This window comes from Lissotriton vulgaris, unplaced genomic scaffold, assembly GCF_964263255.1.
Source record: "Lissotriton vulgaris unplaced genomic scaffold, aLisVul1.2 SCAFFOLD_3574, whole genome shotgun sequence".
NCBI classification, from domain to species: domain Eukaryota; kingdom Metazoa; phylum Chordata; class Amphibia; order Caudata; family Salamandridae; genus Lissotriton; species Lissotriton vulgaris.
Genome location: NW_028255393.1, coordinates 200,707 through 209,829, shown reverse-complemented (window position 1 = coordinate 209,829; position 9,123 = coordinate 200,707).

Here is a 9,123-nt window from a genome sequence, read left to right as displayed (position 1 = left end):
CATCAGCGTGCACAAAATAAGGAAAGGTTCGGTGCTTGGAAAGTATACACTGACAAGATAAAGGGTCAGAAATTTCATTTTACCACCTGAACAAGAGTGGACGCTTTATGATTATGCGTTTGGCTAAAAGTGTGATATTTCTTTGGTGAAAAGGGGAACTACACTTTCTTTCAGGGACATCTTTAGAATAACATTCTCCATGAAAATTGATGTCACATATTGCGCTGGTCAATGCTCAATAAATTGGAAAACCAGAACAGAAGGGGTTAAAGCCATCCGTTGCTATCCAATCTTGGTGCATGGTTATACTGTGGCCCTGATAAAGTAGAAACAGCCTACCATGAGTGCAAATTGTGTTTGGTGAAATGTGCTTGTGGCTATGAATTTGAAACCAATTAAAAATCCAGAGCCTCATTTACAAGGCCATGGCCCCCCGATGCGTTACTTTTTCGGATGCACTGGCAGAGCAGTGTGCCTGCCCATATTTACAAGGCCACGTAAAGTGACCTTTACGTGGTCTAGCATATTCTGCACCACGTATAGAAAGAGGAAAATGCCATCACTGGTTGTTTTTTACAGCAAGTGTCCCTTCCTGCACAAAAGCATTCATCCCTACATTGCAGGAACTCTTGCAACATGACGGAAGGGTGCCTGCCCTAGGAAATGTCAGCAAGTTTTGCGCCAGTGCTGGGAAAAGCACGAGGATGCGTCGTATTGTTCTTACTAGGACGCATCCTCGTGCTTTTAAAATGAAGCAGCTCAGCGCAGCAAAATGGCTTGCGGTGCCACTCTGCATCATTTTTGTGTAAATGAGGCCCCCTGTTTATTGATTATCACTGGCTGTAAATATTTTTGAACTCAATAAAGCAATAATAGTAGCCACATTTTAATATTATCACACACTCCTTTAAGCATTTAGTTGCAGGCCAAGGTTTTTTACAACAGTGTTTACAGTTAGATAAATTGTCATTCTGCTATTTAGTCATGTCTACTCCATCCTTTCATATCACAGAGGCACTCACTTGTATCTCTAATTGGACTCAGGCTACTCTGTCTTCCCAACATTTCATATATAAATGGATGGATAAAAAAAAACCTAAAATGCAATTCTTTAAATACTGAATTTCGTTTCCTAACCTTGATATCTAACCGAGCAACAAAAATATTCAGACTAACAACCTAAAGAGATCTGACATTACCACCCCATAGCTGCAAAATCTCCGATTTTGCTTTTTGTTGAAATTTTCAACCGCATGGGACACACCTAAGCTATGGCCAGTTCTTCCAATTCCACTTTTATGAACTTGAGAATTTAGAACACATTCCCTGCTCTCAGGATCTGAATGTAGCGGTTGAGGCCATTCCTTTGAATCAGCTTTCCTCACCGAACTCCTGAAAAAAAACAGACTGCCTTTAAGAGCTGTCCTATAAGCTCCCGCCAGGTTTCTCACCAACACTAAAAACAGGATTATATAACACCCCTGCTCTGGCCTTCCTCAAATGGTTCCGTCCAATGGCTCCGCACTGGGGCACACCGCTCCATGAGAACTGCATGACTCACATGCCAAGCTATAAACAACCAAACTCCCAGATATCACTCTCAGACATTTTCTGCTTTTGGAGGTAATTTTGCAAAGGGGAGCGATATCTCCTCACTCTCCTACTAAGAGGAATGCCACGCCTTGTAGGTCCTTGTCTGGCAATGCCCTCAAAAAATCCTGGCGGATTCCCTGCACCTGCAATGGCATCTGAGCACCGGCTACATTTTCACAGACAATTATTCTGTAATTCAGCCCATATTTAAGAAAAGCCATAACTAACGGGACCCTTAAACATTATTATACGTTCCTCAAAATATTACAAATCCTAGCAATATCGTAAGAAAAACACGATTTTTTAAAATTGCATCACATTCACAAGAAAACCATACTCATAATAAACAATCTGAGTGTACACATACATTTTGAAAACAAAATTCAGAATTACATTAACACACACAATCTAATGATAGTGCTCTTCTGCTTTCAAACTCTGGAATTACTTCATCCTTAACTTTAGAGGATGGTGAATAGGGATCTAGCCCAAGGCGTTTCCATTACGACCTATACCCTCCACAGGTTTTGGGCAACAGCATGCCGTAATATTTGAGAACCTGTACAGATCAAATATAGTCATAATTCTCCTGGCCTCACCCTGCTGCAGTACTGAGTCCTACTGCAGCAGGACACTGTACACTTTTATAAATGGGATGGCGAAGAAGAAGAAAAGGAATGGATCACAGTTTCATGTGAAAGATTGCCACACAATTTGTATTCACGCACACCACTTTTGGGTCCTTTAGTTTGTATGAGCAGCTACCTGCAGGCAGCCAACTCAATGATGCTATGTTTTGGTCTGCAGAGTTAGATGGTACATATTCGGCTATTGGTTCTGGTATTGATTTTAGTACCATTATATTTGCTTCGTTCTCATAAGGTTTGGACGATGCTGTCCCAGACTGGAATCTGTTTTTGTGCTGCAATAAGTTACACACAGTGTGAGTATGTTATTGATGATTGGGTGTGCTATATGTGGGTTAGGTGTTGCCGTAAGGCTGGCTGAAACCTTACTGTTGACAGCACAGAAACTTAACCTTAACATTCAACTCATGAGGGGCATCCACGGCTAGGATCAGGAGCATAGTAGTCCCAATGCGGACTTTGGCGTTCCCTGACTGGAGCCGTCACTTCTGTCTAATTGATTAAGCTCCAAAGCGGGTGATAAACATTGTTGTAAGGATGACAGATAAGGGTTGTAGTTTTAAAACTTTATTGAAATGTGAAGCAGGAAACAATGCAGAGTGTGTTTTTTTAAAGATTTATTTAAGAAGATAAGTGCTGAGACGCTGCTGGTACAAAGGGCCCAGGGAGTGCAGCATTCAGAATACTTTTTAAAACAATACAAAATACATTCCACAATGGACCACATGAGTGACCAATAGTATCACATAAAGCCTAACTACAGTAAAATTAAAGATACATAAAACACTTTCTTAAAATGCCACACATCCCTTTTCCTTTTTTATGCATTGAATAATAGCATTCCAAAGACTCCAAATATCGGTATAATAAAACTGAAAACAATAAACAAAATGTAACATAATAGTGACACATCCAGAATAAAAATTAGACCGAAAAATAGGACTTTTCTGTATATCTTTAATGCAGTCTAATAGTTCTACCACTCTTTCTCAACATTAAACTCGGAAATCTCTACACACGTCTCCGAGCTTGTTTTCTGAAATATCATCTCTGATTTCTTTTTTGTAATTTTTCTCAATGTCATATTTTTTTAACATCATTTCTTTCTACTTTTGCAATTCTAGACAAGTTCCACCATTGCCCATTTGACACACACACAGCATTGCCTCTCAACTTAATAACCCAAACAGGATCCTGAAACTTCGAAAGGCCTTTTCTTTGCAACACAGGATCTTTAATGCATACCAAGTACCCAACCCTTATCTCAGACTTCTTGAAACCATTGTCCTTAAACATCTGTTCACTCTGACATCGCAGCATACTGCTAGTGTCAATCAAAAGCTTAGCTTTTTCACACACACTCAAAATGTAAAAACTCTGACCCATAATGTCCACCTTCCAAAAAAGACACAATGAGGATCACACCTTTCTCCCTCTCATAAGTTCAAAAGGTACCTCCCCCATCACAGATGAGGTGTTGACCGGTAAGCCCAAATCATTTCAAATGAGATTACTTTGCTTAGTTCCACATCCTCTTATATTCTCCTACACCACTCCACTATGTTAGCACAAATTACTTGATATTCAACCTTAGCAATGATGCTCTCTTGAATTTCAACTTGTGTAACTTCCATACAATCATTTTCCACTGGCAAACGAGATAAAAAAAATCTGCCCTAACATTCTCACCACCTGCAATGTACCTTATTTTGAAATTAAATTCTAACAATTTTGTAGATAGTCTGGCTAATATAGCTGTTGACTTGTTTAGCTTCATACCTGAGAAAATGTCAACTAACGGTTTGTGATCCATTCTAAGGTCAAATGCTCATACCCAATGATAAGGTTTACATTTTTAAACACCCCAAACACAGCCTAGAATTTCTTTTTCTATTACGGAAAATATCTTGTCTCCACATCTCTCAATCTCCTAGACACAAATCCTACAGTGACTTCAACACCATTGCACAACTGAGACAAGACAGCGCCTATGCCATATGCACTGTCATCTACCCTTTAAAAAATGTCACAACCTTCCAAGTAAGATTGCAAAGCAGGCACTGACAAGAATCTATGCTGGATACACTCAAAACTGTGTTGACACGCACTGGACCAAACAACATATTCAAGTAGATTCTTGAAGCATGTAGTAATTTCAGCATAATTTGGTATACATTTGGAATAAAACTCACACAGCCCTAAAAATTATCTAAGCTGTTCTCTATCTGCGGGATGGGGTGCATTCATAATGTGAAATGGGCAGAGCGTCTCCTTGGGTGGGGCAGGGCGGGAAGGAAGTAGGCGCAGGACCGGCATTCAGGAGCGACGGACAGAGAGCAGCGGCACCGGGATGTAGAGAAGAGCTGCGCCCCCTGCAGGTTTTGATGATACCCCATATTAAGTGGGGAGTGACATATAGAACATCCGTGTGAACAATACTCATTTGGATTCAGACGGTGCAGTGGTATTTTACTGACATCATTGCAAAATAGAGACTTATGTATTTCGCCTAGAAGAGAGGCCTAATACAATACTGACGTTACCTCAGCTCTAGTGATCCATCGAGCAGTGGTTCCTTAATAATATTCTCTTTGATGTAGATTATATACCCCAACCACTCGCCTAAAATGTGTAAACCTTGATGGTCCAGTAGAAAGTGGACATAACTTGGCTAATACCACCGAAACATTTGTTGACCTGTTTTGTATGCACCCAGCCCACAACCCGGTTACAGAGACTTAAACATCTTTGTCCCTTGTATGACCATCATGTGTATGTGTTCTTGGGTGGGTTTGATAGTGCTGATGGTATGAGTGAGTATGGGTGTCGATGTGAGAGGTTAGTATGAGTGTCTGTTGGATTTACAGGGGTTGAACAGAGAAAACCGTACTTTTTGTGCAAAAATGTTTATGAAATTTGCCTACCTATGAAATGCATAACCCATATGTAAAAAGAAAGGAACAATTGAAGAAATTATTAATATAATGTATGGCGTTTAACTTTTTTGATACAAACCATGAAATAAATATTGTTAAAAAAGAAATCAAACAGTTTCGATAAAGTAGCAATTGTTGCATACATCATGTCTCAGATTGAATGCTAATAACCCATTGATTTAGCCCTAAAAGAAAGAAATATAGGTCAGGTGGGAGGTTTTGATAGTTTGCATTCACAATGCCCTCAGCAATACTGGGTTTTTCTCCTTCAGATGTCAACACATGCCCTAGGTATTCTATTTCATTGACCCCAAATACGCATTTGTCCTATCTGATTGTCACACCATTGTTTTCCAGCACAGACAGGACCTTCTCCACACACTTATGCACCATCCTAGTGTCAGCATAAATCAGAATGTCATCTTGGAAGATGACTACATTCAAAACGTTGTTAAATATTCTTGGTATTACTTTCTGAAAAACAGATGCTGCTGAGGCCAGCCCAAACAGCATGCAGCAGAATTGTAACACAAATTCAGGGGTGACGAAGGCAGGAGGATAGTGTGACTGCTCATCTAACACAACCTGATGATATGTCGCCCTGAGGACCTGTTTTGAAAACCATGTAGCCTGCCCTACAGTGTTGATCAAATCTTCAATCCGTGGAAGAGGAAAATTCTCCACCCAAATTGAATCATTAAGTGATCTAATGTCAATGCAAAGGCGTAATTCTACAGATTTCTTTTTTGCAAGAACCACTGGAGAAAGCCATAAACTGGCATCTGCACACTCAATGATTCCATCATCCTGCATTTTCTTACAAATTAAGGATAACTCATTTCTGACACTGTATGGCACATTGCATAGTTTGTACTTTATAGGAATACTATTTTCTTTAACTAGATGGTGGGAAAAAAATTATTAATCTTCCCACTTTGTCAGCAAAAACATTCCCAAAATATTCTTCACAAGACTTCTGATCAGCAACAACATTGACAATAGTGACCGGCTGCTTATGGACAGGTCTAATCATAAGATTTAAATCATCCTGATGCCACCACCCAAATACATTGATGCCTTTGTGAGCCATATAAACATTCCCTTCAATAGTTTTAGTTTCAAAACTGATATTTGCCCAGAAGTAACCATCCAAGTCTATCCTACTGCCATTGAAAGCAGTAGCAAATGCATCTTGAGGTATCAATTATTTGCCACTCCAGTGTTCATTGTATTTTTCACAAGAGATAATGGTGATTTTAGCACCAAAATCAAATATTAATGGGATATGAATCCCATTAATGAGTAAAGGGATATGAGGATCCTTATAATTTTTGTCACTATGAACACTGTAAACTACTACGCATCATACAGACAAGAGCAACTCATCAACTCTTTCGTCTAGGGTCTGAACATCTTACATTGTTTCTTCCTGTACTCTCCTTACACAAATGCGTCTACTTCCCTACACACTTAACCAAAGTGGCCAATTTTCTTGCATCTCCAACGGTCCTGTGCAATAATAGCACAATTCTTAAAATTTGAAAAATGTGAGGAAGATCCACATCTGAAACATATTTGTTTGCTTGGACCCAGAGGAACTCCCTCCCCCGTTAGAAATGCCTGATAAACTTTGCACTTTAGCTTGTTTGTTATGAGAGACATTTTACTAAAGTGTATTAACTTTTGCAATAGATGTTTGTGTGTCAGCACCGTCTAATTGTTTAGAGACTGCCCGAGAAGTTTCTATACTTTTAGCGATGTTCAGTGTTTCGTTGAGTGAAGGATTCTTACAAGCTAGAAGCCTTTGTTGAATTTTCTTGGAGTAACATCTTGCCACAATTTGTTCACACATTAACTGAGAAGTGAAACCTTCAAATTCACAGTACGCTGCAAGTTCACTTAAAGCTGTAACATAAGTATCCATAGATTCATTAGGAGCTTGTACGCGAAAAAGAAATTTGATGATGCACCACCAAGTTCACTTTCCCTTCAAAATGAGTTTCTAATTGCTTTACTGCCACTTCAAATTCATCATAGTCATCATCACTTACAAATTCAGGGAAGTGGTAAAAAATATTTTGGTCTTCAGCACCTAAATAGTAATATAGCAAATTGTGTTTGCGATCAGGCTTGAGCTTCAGACCATCATTGGCTCCTAAGTAGGCTTTGAACAATCTATACCACAACTTCTATTTTAAGGGGGCAGTTCTCTAGGATCTAGCAGAAAAGGGTTGGGGGATGTAACAGATTGCATGGTAACGTGCACAAAATAAGTGTGAAAAATGTTTTAAAATTATTTGCAAAGAGACAGATATTGCATTCAGCTGAATAAGGAACTATTTTGTTTGGGAAAAAATAGAGGGGCATATTATCAAGCCTGTGCGCTAAAATTATCGCCGCTTTATCGGCCGAAAACGGCCGATAAAGAGGCGATAATGGGCTTGATAATATGATCTATGGAATTCCAATCGAAGCACATGTTAGATGTGAAGACATCTAACATGGGCTTCGATTGTAATTCCACAGAGCATATTATCAAGCCCATTATCGCCGCTTTATCGGCCGTTTTCGGCCGATAATGCGGCGATAATTTTAGCGCACAGGCTTGATAATATGCCCCAAATAGAGTTTTAACCACTGAGACCAGCATATGGCGATACAGACCAAATTAAAGTGTGCCAATCAATAGAAAGTCAAACCACCAGGTGGCACTCTGTAAGTGCTCTTCAGAAATCCAGAAGTGAAGCAGACGGTGAAGCAGACAGTATTTGGAGCAGGGAGAATTAAGATGAAAACGCCACAGCAGTTAAGGTCAGCTAAAGAACCCTTTATGTGTGGACCTCCAATGCAGTGAAAACGGAGTAAGAAACAGCTCGCGCACGTATGCGGGACAATGTAAATATCAACATTTTGTTTAATCATGGGGCATGCACACACATAAAGCTCTTGCACTCGGGGCAAAAGAAATGCCAAAAGTTTGTTGACTCGTGCGGCGGATACATACGGTAAGCACACACGTGTAGCCGTAACCACAGAACCTTGTTTGCAAGGTTCCCAGCACAAGAGATTCTGGCTCACACAAGTAAAGGAGAAACAAATTGAATCTCCATGCACCGCCAAAGGCTTACCCAGCAAAATGAAGGGTGGAGTCAAGGCAAGACAAAGTACACAGCATGACCAATTAGAATATAAAATCCCTCTCTTCTTTTTTTTTAAACAGAACCTCATGAGAATTTCGTGTGAAATGTGGAAACATCCAACCTTACCTAAGTGCTGACCGTCTCCAAATCTGTAGTGTGAAGCAGGAAACAATCCAAAGTATGGTTTGCATGAAGATGTATTGTCAAAGATAGGTGCTGAGCGGCTGTCTGTACAAAGGGCCCAGGGAGTGCAAAGTTAAGAATAATTTTTGAAACAATACAAAATACATTCAACAATGGAACACACGAGTGACCAATAGCATCACGTAAAGCTTAACTACAGTAAAGATAAAGATAGATAAAATTCTTTCTTAAAATGCCACAAAATGATGGATAGGTAAGTCACATAGAACATGACATTAGTGATTTTTAGTAGCAAAGCATAGGCATAAAGAACTCCTTACAGTTGTAAGTAAAATCTGGCATAGATTCAACTTTTAAGGGTCAGGATAAGGTTACCTGTACATAGAAATCTTCGCGTCCTTTTATAGGACTTCTAACAAAAACATTGATACATTCTAAACGAATACCCAGTTGGCATGAAATGCACCAATATGGAATAAGCAAAAGGAAATATTTTACTACAGAATACATTCAAAGTTTTTCTCATGGTAGTAATACTTTGAGTTTGCTGGTATTCTCACAACTTATTTCAGCATCCAAACTGATACACTGTATAATGATAGCCTGGGACAGTTGAAATGTCATTGGGTAGGTACAGTGAGGGAACGTCTCTGGGATCATTCT